Here is a 24,899-nt window from a genome sequence, read left to right on the forward strand (position 1 = left end):
GCCTAGAACCGCACGGCCACACCGGCTGGCTAAGATAAACTCGTAGAGACGTTGAAGTTACAGGACAAGCACAAGCCTGTGAGAAATGGAATGCATCTGCTGTCCATGCTAGCTATAAGAACCAGAGGGGATCATCTTGTGTACCCAATGGCACCCCACACCGTCATTCCAGGAATTGGGCGAGTATCACGGTGAAGGACGCTATCTGGCAGCCATCGTTCCCCTAGCAGTCGCCGCATACAGACACTTCCATCGTGTCGCTAATCAACGTAAGAAAAGCCCTTGTGAAGTGACCTATGGTGTCTTTGTTTCGCCTTTAATCTAGCAGCAGATGGTAGCCGACGTGAGAACACGGCTGCAGCAAGTGATGGACGTCAGCTAACAAGTAACCTCAATCAGACTATAGTCTAGCCATAGCAGACGCCACAGAGTGATATGCAGGTCCTTTTGGTACATTTTGTGATTCTTCATTGAAAGATGTATCATCATCTTTATTACCAAATTCTCATAGGATAGTTTGTGTCTGTCTTCAAGAGTATGAAAGGGTACAGTACCGCCCGACATTGAAAATAGGTACAACATTCTTCGTTATTCTTGTCAGAACAACATATTTTTTCTAATAATAACTCAATTTCAATTAATACAGCGAAGCCGGATACCAGTGTGGGAAAGAATGACAATTTATTTATTTAATTGATCACATGTGCACTCCCACAAAATGAATCCCTACATCCAGTTTGGTGAGATCTGTGAAATGAATGAATGTATGGTCGTCTGCTAACTGCAGATAGTGAATGTGGATATATGATCATCTTTGAGACTGTACTTGGGTCACGTTTGGTGGGACCAAAGAGATGAAATTTACCTGAGCTTTGAGTGCCTGAAATGTGGCTGACCAATACGGTAGAAAGGTGCTCCCCCACTTTGGCAGAGGTGCGAGAGGACCTGAAGAACGGCCATGTTTCAGCACTCTGCCGCTGGATCTAGTGTTGGTAAGACCTGTCTTAGGCGTGCTCCGTAAGGACAAAAGAGTGGAGACATGGTATGCATGTGAAATACTTAAGAGTCGTTTAGAATAATAATTTCTCTATTTCAGGAACTTTTGCGGGGAGAATTAAATTAAGGGGATTGTAGTAATCTTCGGAAGTGACCAACGGTCACAATGAACCCACGTGTAACAATAAGTTGAAATACTTCCAAGTGCTTAAGTTAAGCTGAATTACTAGCGTGTGTACTATAAGTTGGAAATATTTAAGAAATCGCGTGTGCAGGACTTGAAATTAGAGACGAGTACTTCCACGTGGTGTGTACTGCGTGAGTCTCAATCTGTGTATGAGACAAAGGATAAAGAGAAGTACTCGTCCATGGTATCAGTTGAGGACTCGGGTGTGTGATGAATATGTTCTTAATATTACTTTGCGTGTTATGTTTCCGTGTGACGCTGGATTCAAACTATAATACTCTGAGAGAGAAGCAAGGTGAGTCAGCCGTCTATCCAGCAACGCCACTTGGCTTGCATTGCACAGGAAGACTTGCATATATCCTCCAGAGTTCGTAGTAGGAAAGAAAAGTTACGAAGTGGGGCATTGTCGTGTGGAACTGGGATGAATACTAATTGAAGTGGGAAAGCTGAAAGTGATGGGATTATAATGTTGTGACTATTCCTATGTTGTATTCCATGTTGCAGTGTGGTGTATGTCATGTAATTTAAGTATGTGTGGTTTGCATGGGAGAGTAGCAAGGTAGTTTCAGAGGCAGTGGGTTATGCATGTTCCTTTTATACCGCTCGGTCTGGAGGAAAGTTTCGTGATGATGGTTGTGAGAGTCGAAGTGTGAGATATAAAAAAAAAAAAAAAAAAAAAAAAAAAAGGATCCGCCATCCTATCCAGAAAGTGCACTGTAGCGTTAAATAATTACGAGACCATAAGATAGAGAATCACCAATGTAAAGCCATGCCCACTGCGCGTAATTTCTCATGTGTTATTGTTGTAGGTTATAGAATTTGTGTGTTTAGGTTATAGAATTTATCGGAATAAATAAGATAGTGAAAAGAAGAAGATTGGTGGCCTTTTCCTTCGAATAGTGTGTTGCCATGATACCCAGAATTTATAATGTGTGCGCCATTCATATGCAGTGCGATGGCCACGTGTAGATCAAAGCCGTTGAATAAGAACGAAAATGTGGTATTGCCAGTGCGTAGTCAACAGTCAGAGTTGTGTAAATTACTAATAGTCAGATGTGTGTTTCCGTTGCGCAATATCCAAGTAGAAGAATAACTTTTAACTTAATTGTGAGTACTAGAGTTCATGTTACTTGATAACAAAAAAATTAATCCACTCGCTTGGCAGACCACTCATCTTGCAGGCCTGACTGCTTGATGCCACAGTATGAGCAAGGCATGCGGGTGCCTCTCAAGTATACCAGTTCACATTTTTCAGAACCTCCGTGACAGTTTCCCATAGGTCAAACAAGCCAACTGACCATTCGTGCTGCTCTTCTTTGTATAATTTCTGTATTAGTTAGTGCCATCTCGCATGGCTCCAATACACGTGAGCGGTATTGTAGGATGATTCGAACAGGTGGTTGGTTACGAAGCTCCCTTGTAGACTGATCGCGTTTTCCTAATATACAGTCAATGAACCGAAGTCTGCCACCTGTGATCGTTCCATTTCATATCCCTACTATGATGTAACATGCAGCGTAACTTGCTCTGACAGTGCGAGAGAGAGAGAGAGAGAGAGAGAGAGAGAGAGAGACAAAGGTATTGTTTATTACTCTGTGGCGGTCAGCGCTCACATAATTATTCTAAGGAGATAGAGCATTTGTTCTTCTGAAGAGTAAATTGGACTAGAGGTGAGCGATTCTTGTGATGTAAAAATCGACGCCATTGCGAGTTTTTGATTCACATTGTAAAATATATGTGTGTATGGAATGAAATCAGTTAACAGAACAATAAAATATTGTTCATTTCAAGAAGGTACGTGTTAATCTACACCCAGCGTATACTTCTATTGTCATTTATTAATAAATACCAGGTTGAGAAGAATTCCGACGGGAGCGTTCAGTTCTAGTGAAATAGTTCGATGCTTTCTTCGGAAGAGAAGTCACTTCATGGATGATTCAACTGACAGCAATCTGATTTCTATGAAACAGAGCCCCGAAGAATATTTCTCCGTACTTTAGTTACCACTTTCAGCTCAACAAGGTATCTGCAGCATCTGGAGCAGATTTCTACAACAGCGGAAGAGTGTAATCGCTATCAGTCTCACGCATCGCCCTGTGTACGCTGTATGTATTTACCCACAACAGTGAAAATACAGTTCCTCACACACATAGAAAGACAATACAGGGTGGTGTGGAGAAACTTTTCAGTATAAAGCTCCTGTAGAGCTAAACAGTAATTAGCCTAGTAGTAGTAGTAGTAGTAGTAGTAGTAGTAGTACTAAAAAAATTCTTTTTTTCAAAGGAGTCTTTATACTACGAACCCTGGTATTTATATGATCTGAATGTTCCACTTGTGATTCACTGACATTGTAGTCAGAGAATATTACATTCTTTCATTCTGTGAGGTGCCGAAATTTACATTTCCGGACACTGGACAAATTGCCAGTCCGTGAACCAATTTGAAATCTTATCAAGATCACAATGAATTCTTTTGCAGCTTTATTCACTTGGTATATCAATACTGGTAACGGCATTGTAAGTGAAAAGTTAGGGCAAACTATTAATATTGTCTGCGACGTCGTTAATATTCATCGTGAACAGCGAAGTCCATAGCACGCTTTCCTGTGGTACGCCTGAAGTTTACTTCCACATCTGTCAACAACTGACCGTCTTAGACGGTGTCTTTGGTGGCCGGTGTTCATGTGCTAATGTGCTGCAGCACACTTTAAATTATGCTACTTCTCTTGGAATGAGAGCCAGAAATAACACTATGATTACGTCTAATCTCTTTCAATACATGTTTGTATGCAAAGAATATGTTTTCTAGCATTTTCTCTGCGAGCGTTAGAAACCACAGCGTCGAGTGTTCAAATATTTTGATTTAACCACGCTATGAATCTAAGCATCTGGGATGTGGTGCCACAGACGAACCTTGAAAATTAGGTGGGCTAATAAGGTAAGGAATGAGGAGGTTCTTCACAGAATAAGAGAGGAAAAGAATATGTGGAAAACACTGACAAGGAAAACAGACAGGATTAAGACATAAAGGTATGACTTCTACGGTATCAGAGGGAGCTACAACAAGTAAAGACTGTAATGGAAGACAGATTGGAATACATCGAGCAAATAATTTAGGAATTAGGTTGCAAGACTAAAAAAAAATAAATAAATAAATACATAAGTAAAGGACGCAGCTGTCTTTGTTCAACTGCACGTAATCCTATGTGACTCCATTCTTGACAGCATTAACTAGACTATAATCCTCGCAGCGCCATATCAGTAGAAGCAAGAACGGACGTAACACAGTACAGCACGAAGAATACGTCGTTACCGATAACTGTATCATACTTGAACACTTCCATGTGCCAGACGTGAAGTATATTTCCGCACTAGTCTATCACCATCAGAACTGAAAGGCCAATCGAAAAGTGATGTGTTCCACCCTCGTGCAGGTTTATATAACTAATTACAATGAAATGAACACCCTTAGCTGCTTATAGGCGTTGGCATACGTCAACGGGGACAGATGAAAATGTGTGCCCCGACCGGGACGCGAACCCGGGATCTCCTGCTTACATGGCAGACGCTCTATCCGTGTGAGCCACCGAGGAGAATGAGGACAGTGCGACTGCAGGAATTTATCTCTGTCATGCCTCCCGCGAAACCCACATTCTCCACGTATTGTCCCGCACTACATTCTTAGTGCCCCCGCCCATTATACTCATTACTCGCGGCGCGTTGTCGATTCCCGTAAGAGTTCTGGTACTGTTCGTGCATTCGCACAGAAGAAGAAGATGGTCAAGTGGCCGGTGAGCCTTAACTATATATATACTAAGATGGTATCTGTTCTTTTGTAACAGATACCATCTTAGTATATATTATATAACTAAGTAACTTTTGGTGCAATGAACATTTATCGCAAAGACACCTTACACCTTCGGCACGATTTATTATAATTAATTAACAGTTAATGACACATTCATTTCTTTCTTGCCATTGGCAACAGATTCTGGAACCAGCAATCGTACTTCTCTTCTTACTTGTTGCAAAGAGTTGGCCATTGTATCCGACTCCGTCGTGAATTCTGTGGGTGTTGTCAGGCAGAATAGTTGAGAAGAATACGTTAACTGAGAGTGATGGTCTCTGCTCCACAGTTATTGGTAAATTCTGCAAACAACGACATAGGAACTAAATTTTTTGTCACCGAGTGAGTACTACGTTTTATTTAGTATATCACTTGTTTTCTGCTTATTTCTGTAATATTGTAAGCCGGCCGAAGTGGCCGTGCGGTTAAAGGCGCTGCAGTCCGGAACCGCAAGACCGCTACGGTCGCAGGTTCGAATCCTGCCTCGGGCATGGATGTTTGTGATGTCCTTAGGTTAGTTAGGTTTAACTAGTTCTAAGATCTAGGGGACTAATGACCTCAGCAGTTGAGTCCCATAGTGCTCAGAGCCATTTGAACCATTTTTTTGTAATATTGTAGCAGACTGGTAAAATTCCGGGTGAGCTGCGACTGTATAATATGTTACGACCGCCTTCCCAACAACGTAGAGGGTAGTGAAAGTTAGGATTCACATAACTGATCTCTCGGGAATCCGGCTGGTTGGTGCGGAGGAGGTCAGTCTGTTCACGAAGTCTGAGTTCAGACTATTAAAAGGTTTCTTTGTGTATCTCGTCCTACATCTTAATTGTTTTGTGCGCGCATTTTATTTCTAAACAGAGATTCTTAAATTACATTTTATCTGGCACTTTGTAGCTCTACGAATTGACCCAGATGCAAACAATACCTCTGGCGCTACTCGTACGAAGAGCATTGTTTGCGAAGAGCCGCTTGGGCGTATGCTAATTGGACGGCCGCACAATTGCCATTAAGCATGGGGAATCCCTCCTCCCTCCCCCGAAGCAGTACGCGCAGGGGTGCCAAGTACGGTTTAACTATCCTCGCGCGCGTAATGCGCTGTCGGCCTAGAGTGCGGAAACAGGAACCGGAGATGGAAATAGCGAGACCTAGAAAATAGTCAGCCAGTCGTACTCTCGTGGCCTACCAAATAGTCTACAGTGGACTGAAGCTGATTCCGGGTATCCTCTAGCAGACTATAGACTTTGGGGAGAACAATGCTCAGATGATGCGAGGAAGGACGTTCTCTGATAACAGAGGGAGCTGTGGCAAGTAATACCTCAAGAGAGAAGAGGCAGCCAACATATACCCTGTAAATATGTCTAGGAGCTGTTTCCGCTAAATCATAATGGATAGTGGGATGAAGTTTATGACTAAATGTAGGTAATTTTAATTATGAGAAATGACTTTGTTCTCTGTAACGAGATGTTCTCAGCAATTGCGTTTGGCAACCAATAAACAAAAATGGTAGGCGGAGAAACTTTTACCACCGAAAGTAGTGGCCGTTCCTGAGATGGTTTGCTTGCAAATAAGTAGCCTCGTTACAGGTATAGGCAAACAATGACATACTGGGGATAACACACGAGGTGCAACATTAAAGTAATGAGACTGATGTGAAAAAAATGTAGTTCCCTTCTGATTGCACACACTTCTTCCAGCGCTTCTGCCATTGATGGTAACATTTCTGGAACTCATTTTGTGTAATATCCTCTAATACCCTCATCACAGCTTTTTAGACATCTTGAGTTGTTTGAAAATGGTGTCACTTGACCGCCATTTCAACTCTTGGAAATAGAAAAAAGACGCACTGAGCAATATCTGATGGATAAGGTGGCTGTGATAGTTCTGAAATTTGTTTTGAGGTTAAAACTTGCTGTAATGACAGAGCAGTATGGGATGGTGCATTATCGTGATGCAGAATCCAATTATCAACAATGTTGGCACAGACATGAAGAACTCTTTTACGAAGTCTTTCTAAAATTTCTTTCTAGTAATATTGGTTTACTGTTTGTCCAGGAGGCACCCACTATTTATGAACAATTCCCTTGGAATCAAAGAAGCACACAAGCATGCATTTCACATTTGACTTTGACATGCGAGCTTTTCTTGGTCTGGGTGATCCACTTGAGCACTATTGGGAACTTTGGCGTTTTGTCTCTGGATCGTAGTGAAAAAATCAACTTTCATCACCAGTGATGACACGGCTCAAAAATTCTTGATTGATTTCCGTTTGCCCTAACAGATGGGCTGCCATACTTTTCCGTGTTTCTCGCTGTTGTGGTGTGTGATTTTTGGGAACCATTTTTGCACAAATATTTCTCATAGCAAAATCTTCAGTGATCATTAGACGAACCGTTTCTCGATTGATGTTCAGTTATCATTTTCACGGATAATCTTCGATCACATCATACGAGTTCACGCACCCTGGCAAAGTTGACATCCGTCCGTGAGGTTGATGGTCGTCTACTGTGGTCTTCATCTTTAACATTCGTTCTTTTTATAAGAGGTGGAGCCCCTCCACGCCCACACCGGCATGATGGCCAACACAAAAGGTCTACTGCCATCTCTGCATAAGGGTTAGTATTCACTAAAGTGAGGTGTCGCAGGATGTGGGTACTGCGATGTCTGCGTACGTCTGGTTAGGATTAACCATTAATACGCGCTCATCTGGAGATAGATTGGTCGAAATCTGACGAAGGGTAGCGGTTTGAAGGGCAGAGGAAAAAAAGTGCCAAGACAAGAGCCAAGGGAAAAAAACCTCTGCGAAAGTTAGGTCGGGCGGCAAGAGCAGTAGCGGTTGTCTTGCTGCCTGCGATAGGTTGTGTAAGGATAGGCTTTGTTAGTAGTGGGTATCATGCATGACGATACCTTGACGTTGTGCGTTTGTGCTGCTCGGCGGCTGGCGCTGGGTGCTGGTACAGAGTCCTCGTTCAGCGTCCTGCAACCTGCAGCAGTTATGTTTGTTATCGGTCTTGTGTCCGATAGGTCATATACCGGAGGCACAGTGTGAGGGAGTGTTGGCAGATTGTTCGTGCGTCTGTGGGCGAGCTCGTCGGTGTCCCTGCTGTGGCCTGTTGGTCGGCTCTAACAGCAGCTGGTAGTTGCCAGTCAGTGTTGCTGATATGCAGGGGCTTACCGGCGTTTGTCGCTGTTTGCGTATGTTAGTTTACCATAGGTGGTTATGCCCTAGCTAGCAGTGTCTTTGGCCGCTTGTGTTTCCACCTGTGGTTGTGATCGTAGTTTCCCAGAGTGAGGATGAAAGGATTGTTCGAGTGTCTCGAGTTCCTGTATAGTCGTGTGGCGTGTTTCTTGAATACTTCCTTGAGGGTATCAAGGCGGTATTCATGGTGAAGATCCACGGTGCGTGTGTAGCGTGGAGCATTGCTGATGATTCGTAGCACCTTGTTCTGTATGATCTGCAGGCGGCGCAGTCGTGTGGGAGCTGCATATCCCCAGACGGGAGCTGCGTACGTCATCAGAGGTCTAATCAGTGTCATGTATAAGGACCTCGACACCCTCCTATTCAGTGTGCTTGCCCTGTTGAGCATTGGGTAGAGCTGTTTGAGCCTCGCGTGCGCTCGGTTGGCAACGTATTCGATGTGGTCCCCCCATGTAAGTTTCCGGTCCAGCCAGACACCAAGGTATCTGACTTTCTCTCGGAAACGTATTGGGCGTGTATGTAGTGGTATCGGTCTACAGTGTTGGTGTTTGCGCAGTAGTTTCGGTCTGCGTGTGAACAGAACTGCTTCGCACTTGTCGACGTTTACTTTAATACGCCATCGCTCCAGCCAAGGCTCAGCTGTTCTGAGTGCTGTCTGTATTCGTGAGTTGATGTTCGACGCTTTCCAGTCTTGCGCGAGGATGGCTGTGTCATCCGCGTAGACGGCTAACGTCGTGTTTCGTGTCGCTGGGAAGTCATTAATGTACAGGTTAAACAAGATGGGCCCTAGGATGCTTCCTTGGGGTACTCCAGCTTGGATACCGTGTTGTGTTGATTGTTTATCCTGCACGTTAGTGTTGAAACATCTGTTCGTGAGATATGAGTGTATGAGACGCACGAGTCCGTCCGGGAAACCAGCTTCGCTTAGTTTGCGTATGAGTCCGTTGTGCCAGAGACGATCGAAAGCCTTTTCGATGTCTAGGAACACGGCCCCTGTGGCTTTGTTCATGTTGTAGCCGTGTGTTATATGTTCGACTACGCGGAGGAGTTGTTGTGTTGTCGAGTGGTGATTCCTAAAGCCGAATTGCTCCGGCCTTAGGGTGTCGTTGGCGATGCAATGCCTAGTGATACGTTTTAGTATCACCTTCTCAACAATCTTGCTGAGCGAGCACAGCAGACTGATAGGTCGGTAATTTTGTGGGAGGGAGTGGTCTTTCCCTGGCTTCCTGAACATCAGGACCTTGGCCGCCTTCCAAAAGTCAGGGAAGTGTTGGTGTGTCAGGATGGCATTCGTTAAGTGTGTGAGGTATTCTACGGCTTTATTCGTGAACTCCTGGAGGACACGGTTTTGAATGCCATCAGGCCCAGGGGCTTTTCTAGCGTTGGTGTGCTTGATAGCCCATGTGACTTCATTTGTGCTAGCACGTCTTATTTCGTTGCGCGAGGGCTGGGCTACAAGTCGTGTAACCTCCTGGTCCGTTTCAAGTGTGAATGCTGGGTCTGAAGGAACCAGATTCGGCATGAAAGACGCTGCAAGTGTTGTGGCCATAAGCTCTGCCTTCTCCGTCGCGGAGTAGGCTGGGCCGTCTGGTCCTTGTAACGTGGGAATGTAATGTTTCTCCCTGGTGAAGTGTCTGGCCAGCTGCCACACGCCAGGACGTGTGGTATCCAGCCCAGCGAGTTTCTGTCCCCATTGTTCTGCCCTCACTAAACATTTTATGCCAATGAAAAACTTGAGCTCATGACATAAACTCCTCTCCAAAAGCCTTCTGAAGCTTACCATAAGTTTTCGTCGCGTTTTCACCCAATTTAACGCAAAAAGAAATGGCATACCGTTGCACAATATTGCGCGGTTCCATTTCCGTGACAAGAGACATAAACATATGTTAACTTATTACAGCACAACTCACGTCCGAGCAGTTGCATCGATGTGCCACTTGGACTAGAAGCAGTGCATAGACCAAGGTCAAACATATTGTGCCTATGTAAGCCTGCAGGGTTGCCACATCTTGCAAAGAAAATCAGTCTCATTCCTTTATTGTCGCACCTCGTATTCACAGACGGACAAAAATCGCAAACAATCAATAATTAATCTAGAGGACCTTGCCTAGTCGGCGATCTTGGTTTCTCGCATCGTCCCCTATGCTCCTCGGAGTATGGGACCTCATCATCATCATCATCATCATCAATCAATCAAATTTCGGCAATACGTTTTCTAAGTAACGTATTTACGAGACTGACATTGCAAGACTTCATGTTAGTGTAAGAGTGAGATAAGCTGTTGAATATGTGAAATGCCTGTACATCAGCAACCAGCCTACCCGTCGGAATATTGAGTTAGAGCATGCAAATGTGTATTATACAGGTGCCAGATGTCACTTTGTGGGATGGAATCATATGTCTGTTCCACTTGGTCGGTAATTACAGGGTCGGTCAACATTGGTTGTGGATGACGCTGGAGTTGTTTCCTGATGGTGTTCCATTTTTGCTCGACTGGAGACACATTAGGTGATCGAGCAAGCCAAGGTACCATTTCGACACCCCGTAGAGCAGTAGTATGCGGGCGAGCGTTATGCTGTTGGAAAACACTCCCTGCTCTTCACGAATGGCAGCACAGCAAGGCTCGCCTGACACTGATGAAGTCGCATATGGAGGTGGTTTGCTGTTAGATGAATGCACGCTGAGGCGCCTCTGGTTCGAAGCTTCCTTGGTGTGGTCGATTTGTAGCAAATCGCTGTGTCACTGTGGTGTCAACTGCTGCTCAGATTGCTGTTGCAGACGCAGTACGAGGCACCAGAGCCATTCACCGATTCACCGAATACGATGGACTTCCTTCTGGCTAGTGCCACGCGGCCATGAGGAGCCCGCTCTTCTGACGACCGCACATTCTCCACCGCTGCCAGCAGTCATGTACAGTGGCTACATTCCCACAAAAAAAAAAAAAGGGTTCAAATGGCTCTGAGCACTATGCGACTTAACATCTATGGTCATCAGTCCCCTAGAACTTAAACCTAACTAACCTAAGGACATCACACAACACCCAGTCATCAAGAGGCACAGAAAATCCCTGACCCCGCCGGGAATCGAACACGGGAACCCGGGCGGGGGAAGCGAGAACGCTACCGCACGACCACGAGATGCGGACTACATTCCTGCATGTCTTTCCACAGTATCACAGAAGGAACATCCAGCTTCTCGTACCGCAATAACACGACCTCGTACAGCATCAGTGAGCTGCTCATCTACATACATACTCCGCAATCCACCATACGGTGCATGGTGGAGGGTACCTCGTACGACAACTAGCATCTTCTCTCCCTGTTCCACTCCCAAACAGAACAAGGGAAAAATGCCTATATGCCTCTGTACGAGCCCTAATCTCTCTTATATTATCATTGTGGTCTTTCCACGAAATGTAAGTTGGCGGCCGTAAAATTGTACTGCAGTCAGTCTCAAATGCTGGTTCTGTAAATTTTCTCAGTAGCTATTCACGAAAAGAACGCCTCCTTTCCTCTAGAGACTCCCCCCCGAGTTCCTCAAGCATTTCCGTAACTCGCGTGATGATCAAACCTACCAGTATCAAATCTAGCAGCCCGCCTCTGAATTGCTTCTATGTCCTCCCTCAATCCGACCTGATAGGGATCCCAAACGCTCGAGCAGTACTGAAGAATAGGTCGTATTAGTGTTTTATAAGCGGTCTCCTTTACAGATGAACCACACCTTCCCAAAATTCTACCAATGAACCGAAGACGACTATCCGCCTTCCCCACAACTGCCATTACATGCTTGTCCCACTTCATATCGCTCAATGTTACTCCCAAATATGTAATTGACGTGACTGTGTCAAGCGCTACACTACTAATGGAGTATTCAAACATTACAGGATTCTTTTTCCTATTCATCTGCATTAATTTACATTTATCTATATTTAGAGTTAGCTGCCATTCTTTACACCAATCACAAGTCCTGTCCAAGTCATCTTGTATCCTCCTACAGTCACTCAACGACGACACCTTCCCGTACACCACAGCATCATCAGCAAACAGCCGCACATTTGCTATCCACCCTATCCAAAAGATCATTTATGTAGATAGAAAACAACAGCGGACAACTGCTTCGGTGCGGCTGATAATAGCATCTCTGTCATCCCAAAGGCGTTTCTGACTGTCATCGTCTCACCACGTCCAATCCCAAAGATAACTAACGCTCTCGACGGTCACAACGTACACTTGAAGTAAACCTGATTTGCGTCCTCACTGTGGCGCTACTGGCGCCACGCCCACGCGACTTCCTCTAAATTTGAGTAGACATCTTCTTTCAGATGTAGAAACACGCCTGCCAACTTTCGCTTATCCAGGTGATGATTGGAGTGACCGCTGTCTCAAAAATCTACGAATACCACCAGTCTTTGAATGCTGACCCCTATTTCGACTGGATCGAAACTGGAATCTACCTGCACGACGGTCAGGGGGCCTGAAGATGGCGTAATATATGGCCGAAACTGGTACCTCAATGAAATAACAATTTGGAAATTCAGACGGTTGAAAGTTGTTTGACGGCCTGAGTGGCCGAGCGGTTCTAGGCGCTACAGTCTGGAACCGAGCGACCGCTACGGTCGCAGGTTCGAATCCTGCCTCGGGCATGGATGTGTGTGATGTCTTTAGGTTAGTTAGGTTTAAGTAGTTCTAAGTTCTAGAGGACTGATGACCTCAGAAGTTAAGTCCCATAATGCTCAGAGCCATTTGAACCATTTGAAAGTTGTTTGAGTTGACATTTTGATTACAATAGTCTGCTGCGGGGGAGGAAGTGGAGACCTGCTGTTTTGTCTGCTGTGTTTCCGTGCCATGTCTGATGCTCATCGGCTAATGAGGCATTGCCGTTCAGTTAGTCTGGGTAAAGGATAGTGTGGTATCACCGCCAGACACCACACTTGCTAGGTGGTAGCTTAAATCGGCCGCGGTCCATTTAGTACATGTCGGACCCGCGTGTCGCCACTGTGTAATCGCAGACCTAGCGCCACCACCAAGGCAGGTCTCGTGATACGAGAGAGCACTCGCCCCAGTTGTACGAGAACCTAGCTACCGCCCAGTTGTACGAGAACCTAGCTACCGCCCAGTTGTACGAGAACCTAGCTACCGACCAGATGTACGAAGCCCAGTTGTACGAGAACCTAGCTACCGCCCAGTTGTACGAGAACCTAGCTACCGCCCAGTTGTACGAGAACCTAGCTACCGACCAGATGTACGAAGCCCAGTTGTACGAGAACCTAGCTACCGCCCAGTTGTACGAGAACCTAGCTACCGCCCAGTTGTACGAAGCCTTTCTCTCTCATTAGCCGAGAGACAGAATAGCCTTCAGCTAAGTTAATAGCGACCACCTAGCAAGGCGCCATTTGTATCAGTGCCTATAGCTTACGAGTATTCAAGAGAGATGTATTCCAAGGACTAATTAAAAGATAAGTAATAAGCATCTACATACTTTTCTTCTTATTCATTTATAAGTTCTCATGTTCCAGACTTCACGCCCGTCTGCTTTAGTATAGCGTGCATTTTCAGCCATCTCCACTTCACGGTGTCGGCCCAGCTACCGACACAACATTGGCGACGATTTAAAGTGTTCTGATTGCTTACATTTAATTGTGTCATGGCTTCGCCACATTCTCCAGATGTACTGTCCGAATTTTATCGCTTGCAGAATCAGCAGACGCAGGCGTTACTGGATGCCCTTGGACAGCTCGTCCAGGGTCAACGTACCATTCAAACCGATGCGGCCGCCGCCGCTTCTTCGCTACCGCTGCCACTAAACGCTGTTGCACCTCCCTTTCGACCATACGTGGCAGCCGATGAGACCTGGCACGAGTGGTCGCGCCAGTTCAACTTTCACCTCGCTGCCTACAGAATTCAAGGTAATGAGCGGCAGCCGTTTTTGCTTTCTTGTGTCGGTGTGTCCACATACCGTGTGATAGTGAAATTGTTTCCCCGACGCGACGTAGCAACTCTGTCCTACGAGGAAATTTTGTCTGCATTAGATGCCTATTTCAAAGAAACAGTTAATGTGGTTGCAAAACGGTATACGTTCTTTCGTACAAAACGTATGGCCGGTCAAACTAATAGGGAGTGGGTAGCAACATTGCAAGGACTTACTAGGGACTGTGCCTTTGAATGTGACTGTGGTCTTTCTTATTCAGATACAATGGTGCGTGATGCAATTGCACAGAACGTTTCTGATGTTCGCATACGGGAGCAAATTTTGAAACTAGTTAATCCCTCCCTTCAACAAGTGATAGACATATTGGATAGACAGGACACACTTGACTGTGCTCAGGAATCTTTTGAAACTTCGCCAGCCGTGTGTAACATTAACCGGCCCGCTGGACGCGCTGCGCGGCCCGGTCAACTGCCATCGCACAAACAAACGCAGCTGCCGCCGCGCGCTAAGCCACGTGTGCCGCGCCAGCCCACAAATGTAGTGAAATCGTGCCCGCGATGTGCTACTAGACATTCGCGTGAACATTGCCCGTCACGCCAAGCTATTTGCTTTTTCTGCAATAAGAAAGGACATGTTCAAAGTGTTTGCCAGAAAAAGCTCAGATCAGACAATCACAATCATTCCAGGCCTTTTGCTTCGCGCCGGAATCGAACCAAGGACACTCAGGCTCGTGGACCTTCGCCTATGGACATTCATGTCGTTAATTCCACTTCGTCCAGTGACACTTTCTCTAACAGTAACTGTGTTCGTCCCACAAAAACTGTGCGTCGACGTCGCCGGAAATCACGTCAATTAGCAAGTGATTCTGTACCAGTGTCTGTTCCAATTGCACAAAACAGTCGCTCTTGTCGTCAGCAGAACAATAAACTTTTTGTGGACTTAGACTTTGAAGGCAAAGTGATACCATTCCAGCTCGATACCGGAGCTGCAGTTTCATTGCTCAATCATGACACGTACAAACAACTGGGCAAACCTCCGTTGCGTTCCGCAAATGTTAAGCTAACTACATATTCCGGACAGAAAATTCCTGTGTTAGGACAGTGCAGCCTTCTTGCAACATACAAGGGACAAACAAAACTTGTGTCATTTTACGTTCTTCGTTCTTCTTCTGCTGTGAACTTGTTTGGTCTAGATTCATTTAAGTTGTTTAACATGTCTATTGTAAATCAGGTGCTCTCAGTGAATCAAACTGTGCCTACAGACAGTGTTTCTCGGCTGTGTGACGAATTTGCAGACATTTTTGCACCGGGCTTAGGTTGCGCTAAAAGCTATGAAGCACATTTAGAACTGACGGTAAACGCGCAACCGAAATTTTTCAGGGCGCGCAATGTTCCCCACGCATTGCGTGATGAGGTCGCAAGAACATTAAACGATCTCGCATCACAAGGTGTGAGTGAATGTGCGCAATGCCTCTTCTCTTTCAGCTCCGCTTCATCGCTTACGCCGTAAAGGTGTTCCGTTCGTCTGGACGACGGAATGTGAACGCGCCTTTCGCCAGTTGAAATCGGCGTTGCTTTCTAATACTTGCCTTACGCCATTCGATCCCCAGAAACCCCTTTTGTTGATGGTCGATGCATCGAATTTCGGGATCGGTGCTGTGCTTGCGCACAAAGTTGGCTCGTATGATCGCCCTATTGCCTTTGCGTCCAAATTGCTCTCGTCTGCGCAAAGAAATTATTCACAGATAGAGAAAGAAGCTTTGGCTCTCGTGTTTGGTGTTAATAAGTTCCATGATTTCTTGTATGGTCGTCACTTTACCATCATCACAGACCACAAACCTTTGACATCGCTTTTTCATCCGACCAAGCCTGTACCTCCACGTACAGCGCAGAAATTCATTCGCTGGTCTATTTTCCTCTCGCAGTACCGCTACGATATCTTGTATCGGTCCACTGCTAAGCACGGAAACGCCGATGCGTTGTCCCGTTTGCCTGTTGCTGAGGATAAAGCATTCGATTCTTCCGAACTTGCTTGCATGTTCATTGATTCGGAAACCGATGAAGTGGTCGAATCGTTTCCGATTGATTTTCGTCGTGTCGCTACAGCCACAGCTGCTGACCCTGTCCTTGCTACTGTTTTACGTTTTGTTGCTACGCAATGGCCTTTGTCAAAGTCTCGGATCGAGGATCCGTTGGTTCGCCGATTTTTTGCTCACAAGGAGAGACTTTTTGTTCGACGTGGTGTTTTGTTGTTGCGTTCGGAAAATGATCAGTCCAGAGTCGTGGTCCCACGTTCGTTACAGTCCTCTGTTTTACGGCTTCTTCACCAAGGACATTGGGGTATAGTGCGAACGAAACCACTTGCTCGTCAGCACTGTACTTGGTTCGGATTCGATGCTGCGATTACGCATATGTGTTCTTCGTGCCCGGCGTGTGCCGAACAACAATCCGCACCGCCGCGGAAAGTCTTTGCGTGGCCAAAAGCCACTTCCCCTTGGCAACGCTTGCACATTGATTTTGCTGGTCCATTCTGGAATGCTCGATGGTTGGTTCTGGTCGATGCCTTCAGTAATTTTCCTTTTGTTGTCCGGATGTCTTCCACGACGTCCTCCGCCACCATCCAAGCGTTGTCTGCTATCTTTTGCATTGAAGGTCTTCCGCAGACTATTGTTTCCGACAATGGCCCACAATTCATGTCCGCAGAATTTCAGTCATTCTGCCAGGCCAATGGTATTAACCATCTGACATCCGCGACGTTTTCGCCTCAGTCCAACGGTGCCGCTGAACGATTGGTCCGGACTTTCAAGTCACAGATGTTGAAATTGAAAGAGTCGCATTCTCGGGAGGACGCATTGTTGCTCTTTTTGTCTTCGTATCGCTCTCAGCCCCGAGATGGTCGCTCGCCGGCTGAGTTGCTCCACGGTCGTCCTCATCGCACCTTGATGTCTTTGCTGCATCCGCCGCATCAGGTTCCTGTGCAGCGGCAGACTCCTGCTTTTGCTCCAGGCGACGTTGTATTTTATCGCAACTATCGAGGTTCACGGCGTTGGCTCGCAGGGCGCATTCTTCGCTGCCTCGGCCGCGCGATGTATTTGGTTTTGGGGGCCTCTGGTGAGGTGCGTCGGCATCTCAATCAGCTGCGCCTCTGTCGTCGCTCGGGTTCTGCCGCTCCCCGTCTGCTTTCAGCGACGGTGCCGTCCGGTCAGCGCCCTGGGGACCCATCTACTGGCTCGCCTCATCCCCAGGTGTTACCGACGATGCCTTCCATTTTGCCCCAAGGCGACGCGCCGCCGCCGCCGCAGCAGCAGCAGCCGCCGCCGCCGCCGCTTGTTCTCCCGCCGGCGCCGCCCGCATTCGACGCTTCGTTGCAGCCGCCAAGCGCCTCCCAGGGTCACGCGCCGCCGATCGCTTCCCGTGACCAGCTGTCCTCCGCAATGGAACTCCCGACCGCTCCGGACCACATGACGTCATCGCGCGTCGGCTACCCCGACGCAATGGAGGTTGATCCTTCGGTCACTCCTGTCTCTTTACGGGCGCATACACCGCATGTTGACGTGCACCCTGGACTAGTTTTTCAGGCGTTTCCTAGCTCCCCTCGGACCGTATGGCCGGGTGCGGGTGGCACAGCCTCGCCTGTTGTTAGGCTCCCTACCTCATCGCATACGTCAACATGTGGTCCTCCCCACGGCGGGCGGAAGCCTTATCACACGACCGTTCGCCGATTTGCGGGGGAGGAATGTGGTGTCACCGCCAGACACCACAGATAGCATGACATTCTTCTTAGTGAAACTGTTGACCGCATTGCCAAGAAGGCCTATTACACCCAACGCCGATCCCTTACATTTACATCTACATCAACATTTATACTCCGCAAGCCACCCAATGGTGTGTGACGGAGGGCACTTTACGTGCCACTATCATTTCCTCCCTTTCCTGTTCCAGTCGCGTATGGTTCGCGGGAAGAATGACTGCCGGAAAGCTTCCGTGCGCGCTCGAATCTCTCTAATTTTACATTCGTGATCTCCTCGGGAGGAATAAGTAGGGGGAAGCAATATATTCGATACCTCATCCAGAAACGCATCCTCTCGAAACCTGGCGAGCAAGCTACACCGCGATGCAGAGCGCCTCTCTTGCAGAGTCTGCCACTTGAGTTTGCTAAACATCTCCGTAACGCTATCACGCTTGCCAAATAACCCTGTGCCGAAACGTGCCACTCTTCTTTGGATCTTCTCTATCTCCTCCGTCAACCCGATCTGGTACGGATCCCACACTGATGAGCAATACTCAAGTATAGGTCGAACGAGTGTTTTGTAAGCCACCTCCTTTGTTGATGCACTACATTTTCTAAGGACTCTCCCAATGAATCTCAACCTGGTACCCGCCTTACCAACAATTAATTTTATATGATCATTCCACTTCAAATCGTTCCGTACGCATACTCCCAGATATTTTACAGAAGTAACTGCTGCCAGTGTTTTTTCCGCTATCATATAATCATACAATAAAGGATCCTTCTTTCTATGTATTCGCAATACATTTGCCTATGTTAAGGGTCAGTTCCCACTCTCTGCACCAAGTGCATTACACGGATCTCACATCGACGATAAGTAAGTCTGCTTATCACGCATGGAACTGTGAATGGCATGTCTCTCAGCGCTCTAAGGGAGGCCACCTGGCGGCCGTACAGCCCAACATCTCTTCTCAACTATGGTTCGCCTCGGTGCAGTTTCGTAAATGGCATGTGGCTTCTATCATTCGTATGAGGCTGGGACACGGACCCTACATCCGTTGAAGATTTTCACGTCTCGACACTGCGCTAAGGACACAATGGCAGTGGCTGATCTTAACCCCATCGTATTGGCAGGTTCCAAGTACACGACGGCACAATCAGACTTGTATAAGAAATTGGTTTCGAGAAGTTACCTTTCCCTACCACTGTTTTACTCCTACATTTTCAGAAATATAACTTTCTCGCACACTATTTGAAAGACACCGACATCAAAATTAAATAAATAAATTGACGAGGTCTTCATTTTCATATGGGATCAGCCCGGTTCGCAATCGGGTGCGTAATTTTGTGTTTTAATTTGCGTATGGACCTCTATTCGTACATTACATTTTCATTGTTGATCCCTTGTGCGTTTTATGTCAGTGTTCCACTAGCACTATTGTATATACTTTTGATCGTATTGCGTTTGCCATTAGCTTTTTTACACTACTGGTTGTTAAAATTGCTACACCACGAAGTGGACGTGCTACAGACGCCAAATTTATCCGACAGGAAGATTATGCTGTGATATGCAAATGATTAGCTTTTCAGAGCATTCACACAAGGTTGGCGCCTGTGGCGACACCTATAACGTGCTGAAATGAGTTAAGAGTCCAACCGATTTCTCATACACAAACAGCAGTTGACCGGCGTTGCCTGGTGTAACGTTGTTGTGATGCCTCGTGTAAGGAGGAGAAATGCGTACCATCACGTTTCTGATTTTGATAAAGGTCGGATTGTAGCATATCGCGATTGCGGTTTATCGTATCGCGACATTGGTGCTCGCGTTGGCCGAAATCCAATGACTGTTAGCAGAATATGGAATCGGTGGGTTCAGGAGGGTAATACGGAACGCCGTGCTGGATCCCAACGGCCTCGTATCACTAGCAGTCGAGATGACAGGCATCTTATCCGCATGGCTGTAACGGATCGTGCAGCCACGTCTCGATCCCTGAGTCAACAGATGGAGACGTTTGCAAGACAACAACCATTTGCACGAACAGTTCGACGACGTTTGCAGCAGCATGGACTACCAGTTCGGAGATCACGGCTGCGGTTACCCTTGACGCTGCATGACAGACAGGAGCGCCTGCGATGGTGTACTCACCGACGAACCTGGGTGCACGAATGGCAAAACGCCATTTTTCGGATGAATTCAGGTTCTGTTCACAGCATCATGATGGTCGCATCCGTGTTTGGCGACATCGCGGTGAACGCACATTGGAAGCGTGTATTCGTCAACGCCTCACTGGCGTATCACCCGGCGTGATGGTATGGGGTGCCATTGGTTACACGTCTCGGCCACCTCTTGTTCGCATTGACGGCACTCCAAACAGTGGACGTTACATTTCAGATGTGTTACGACTCGTGGCTTTACCCTTCATTCGATCCCTGCGAAACCCTACATTTCAGCAGGGTAATGCACAACCGCATGTTGCAGGTCGTGTACTCACCTTTCCGGATACAGAAAATGTTCGACTGCTGCCCTGGCCAGCATATTCCCTAGATCTCTCACCAACTGAAAACGTCTGGTCAATGGTGGCCGAGCAACTGGCTCGTCACAATACGCCAACCACTACCCTTGATGAACTGTGGTATCGTGTAGAAGCTGCATGGGCAGCTGTACTTGTACACGCCATCCAAGCTCTGTTTGACTCAATGCCCAGGCGAATCAAGGCCGTTATTACGGCCAGGTTAGGTTGTTCTGGGTACTGATTTCTCAGGATCTATGCACCCAAATTGCGTGAAAATGTAATCACCTGTCAGTTCTAGTATGATATATTTGTCCAATGAATACCTGTTTTTCATCTGCAGTTCTTCTTGGTGTAGCAATTTTAATGGCCAGTAGTGTAAGTACCCTTGTCTGTATGCTAGACTTCTCACATTGATACACGATGTTATTTACAATTTTGTACTTTGGCTGTTGCTGTACTTATTGTATGACGTACGGTGTTTGGCTTTTAATGTCTTGTTTTTTCTACAAGAGCATTTGTATGTTTTCCTAATGTTACTGTAGAGCACTACATGTACACAGAAGCTCCAAAGAAACTGGTATAGGTATGAGTATTCAAACGCAGCGATATGTAATCAGGTAGAATACAGCGCTGCGGTCAGCAACGCCTATAGAAGACAATAAGTTTCTGGTGCAATTGTTACATCGGTTACTACTGCTACACTGGCAGGTTATCAATAGTTAAGTAAGTTTGAACGTAGTGTTATAGTCTGCGCACGAGTGACGGGAGAGAGCATCTCCGGGGTAGCGATGAAGTGGTGACACGGGACGTACAACCATTTCAAAGTATACCGTGAATATCAGGAATACTGTAAAACATCAAATCTCCGATATCGCACCGACGACGACTGAAGAGATTCATTCAACGAGACAGAAGTGCAACCCTTCCTCAGATTGCTGCAAATTTCATTGCTGGCCACCAACAAGTGTGAACGTACGAACCGTTCTACGAAACATCACCGATATGGTCTCTCGGGGCCGAAGATCCACTCGTGTACCCTCGATGACTGCACGACACAAAGCTTTACGCGTCGCCTCGGCCCGTCACCACAGACATTGGAGTGTTGATGCTGAGAAACGTATTGCTTCGTCGGACGAGTCTCGTTCCAAATTGTATTGAACGAATGGACACGTACGGGTATGGAGACAGCCTCATGAATCCATGGACCCTGTATGTCACCAGGGGACTGTTCAAGCTGGTGGAGGCTCTGTAATGATGTGGGGAGTGTGCAGTTAGTGATGTGGGACCCTGGCAGATGACACATATGTAAGCATTCTGTCTGTTCACCCTGCATCCATTCATGTCCATTGTGCATTCCGATGGACGTGGACATGTCCAGCAGGGCAATGCGACGTCCCACATGTTTAAAATTGCTAGAGACTGTCCCCAGGAACACTCTTCTTAGTTTAAACATTCCCGCTGGTCACCAAACTCCTGATATATGAACATTATTGGGCATATCTGGGATGCCTAGCAACGTGCTGTTCAGAAGAGTTTTGCACACCCTCGCATTCTTACGGATTTCTGGATAGCCCTGCAGGATTCATGGTGTCAGTTGTCTCAAGCACTGCTTCAGACTTTAGTCGAATCCATGGCACGTCGTGTTGCTCCACCTCTGCGTGTTCACGGAGGCCCTACACGATATTAGGCAGGTGTACCACTTTGTTTGGCTCTTCAGTGTATTATATTCAAGTTCCCGCTCCTTCCGGCTCAAGTGACCAATCGCAGATGAGACCATCTAAAATTATGACGTAACATCATGCTCAGTGAGCCGCAATAACGAAATATAAGGGATTCCTCCAATTATGACGACGGTTCAATCCCGCGTCCGGCCATCCTGATTTAGGTTTTCCGTGATTTCCCTAAATCGCTCCAGGCAAATGCCGGGATGGTTCCTTTGAAAGGGCACGGCCGACTTCCTTCCCTAGTCCGATGAGACCGATGACCTCGCTGTTTGGTCCCTTCCCCCAAACAATCCAATCCAATCCAATTATGACGCCGTGCGATTCTCATAAAACTCTTATGTCAGCTGGCGTATTTATTTACTGTATGTTGCTATATTGTTTTTCGGCCTCTTTATTGTTGTGATACTAAAGCTATTGTGAAGGACAGAGAATTCTGCTATTAATTGTGTTGTGTTAGATATAAGTTTATTTTACAGGTACGTCTTGATGACATAAATTTTTACATCTCACTACGACCGCCTTCAGATCTGTTACAAAACAAACACAGTGTGTAACCAACTAAGCTCGTTTGCTGACGCTAAATGTCCGCAGCTCGTGGTCGTGCGGTAGCGTTCTCGCTTCCCGCGCCCGGGTTCCCGGGTTCGATTCCCAGCGGGGTCAGGGATTTTCTCTGCCTCGTGATGACTGGGTGTTGTGTGATGTCCTTAGGTTAGTTAGGTTTAAGTAGTTCTAAGTTCTAGAGGACTGATGACCATAGATGTTAAGTCCCGTAGTGCCCAGAGCCATTTGAACCATTTTTTGACGCTAAATCTATAAAAGTCCTGGTGCTACATAGGAGAGATAACATGCTTACATGTTTAACAGCCATGTATGCCAGCCATACATACCATAAAGTATTCTGATGTAGTATCAACGTCAAACTAAACATGTAGGTACAGGGTGTTTCAAAAATGACCGGTATATTTGAAACGGCAATAAAAACTAAACGAGCAGCGATAGAAATACACCGTTTGTTGCAATATGCTTGAGACAACAGTACATTTTCAGGCAGACAACCTTTCGAAATTACAGTAGTTACAATTGTCAACAACAGATGGCGCTGCGGTCTGGGAAACTCTACAGTACGATATTTTCCACATATCCACCATGCGTAGCAATAATATGGCGTAGTCTCTGAATGAAATTACCCGAAACCTTTGACAACGTGTCTGGCGGAATGGCTTCACATGCAGATGAGATGTACTGCTTCAGCTGTTCAATTGTTTCTGGATTCTAGCGGTACACCTGGTCTTTCAAGTGTCCCACAGAAAGAAGTCACAGGGGTTCATGTCTGGCGAATAGGGAGGCCAATCCACGCCGCCTCCTGTATGTTTCGGATAGCCCAAAGCAATCACACGGTCATCGAAATATTCATTCAGGAAATTAAAGACGTCGGCCGTGCGATGTGGCCGGGCACCATCTTGCATAAACCACGAGGTGTTCGCAGTGTCGTCTAAGGCAGTTTGTACCGCCACAAATTCACGAAGAATGTCCAGATAGCGTGATGCAGTAATCGTTTCGGATCTGAAAAATGGGCCAATGATTCCTTTGGAAGAAATGGCGGCCCAGACCAGTACTTTTTGAAGATGCAGGGACGATGGGACTGCAACATGGGGCTTTTCGGTTCCCCATATGCGCCAGTTCTGTTTATTGAGGAAGCGGTCCAGGTAAAAATAAGCTTCGTCAGTAAACCACATGCTGCCCACATGCATATCGCCGTCATCAATCCTGTGCACTATATCGTTAGCGAATGTCTCTAGTGCAGCAATGGCAGCGGCGCTGAGGGGTTGCCGCGTTTGAATTTTGTATGGATAGAGGTGTAAACTCTGGCGCATGAGACGATACGTGGACGTTGGCGTCATTTGGACCGCAGCTGCAACACGGCGAACGGAAACCCGAGGCCGCTGTTGGATCACCTGCTGCACTAGCTGCGCGTTGCCCTCTGTGGTTGCCGTACGCGGTCGCCCTACCTTTCCAGCACGTTCATCCGTCACGTTCCCAGTCCGTTGAAATTTTTCAAACAGATCCTTTATTGTATCGCTTTTCGGTTCTTTGGTTACATTAAACCTCCGTTGAAAACTTCGTCTTGTTGCAACAACACTGTGTTCTAGGCGGTGGAATTCCAACACCAGAAAAATCCTCTGTTCTAAGGAATAAACCATGTTGTCTACAGCACACTTGCACGTTGTGAACAGCACACGCTTACAGCAGAAAGACGACGTACAGAATGGCGCACCCACAGACTGCGTTGTCTTCTATATCTTTCACATCACTTGCAGCGCCATCTGTTGTTGAAAACTGTAACTACTGTAATTTCGAAAGTTTGTCCGCCTGAAAATGTACTGTTGTCCCAAGCATATTGCAACAAACGGTGTATTTCTATCGCTGCTCATTTAGTTTTTATTGCCGTTTCAAATATACCGGTCATTTTTGAAACACCCTGTACATAGTAAGTGCTGGTGATGATCAGAATGCGTCTGGTATTTATGCAGGGAAACTGAGGCCAGCAGAGGGTACATGATTAACCAGTATCGCAAATGTAATGGTTAAAATGTGGTATGCGTAGCCATTAATTAAAATTACTTCACATGGCAGAACGAGCGTCTGATAATAAAACATTACTGACATACTCCACGTGGAATTGGATCCGTAGTTAAAATCCTCATAAAAAGTGCAAATATTAGTAATGTGAAGCTTCTAGCCTGGCATGGTAAATGATACGGTACTATAAAAGCCAGTATAAA

The sequence above is a fragment of the Schistocerca serialis genome, chromosome 10 (genome assembly GCF_023864345.2).
Source record: "Schistocerca serialis cubense isolate TAMUIC-IGC-003099 chromosome 10, iqSchSeri2.2, whole genome shotgun sequence".
Lineage (NCBI taxonomy): Eukaryota > Metazoa > Arthropoda > Insecta > Orthoptera > Acrididae > Schistocerca > Schistocerca serialis.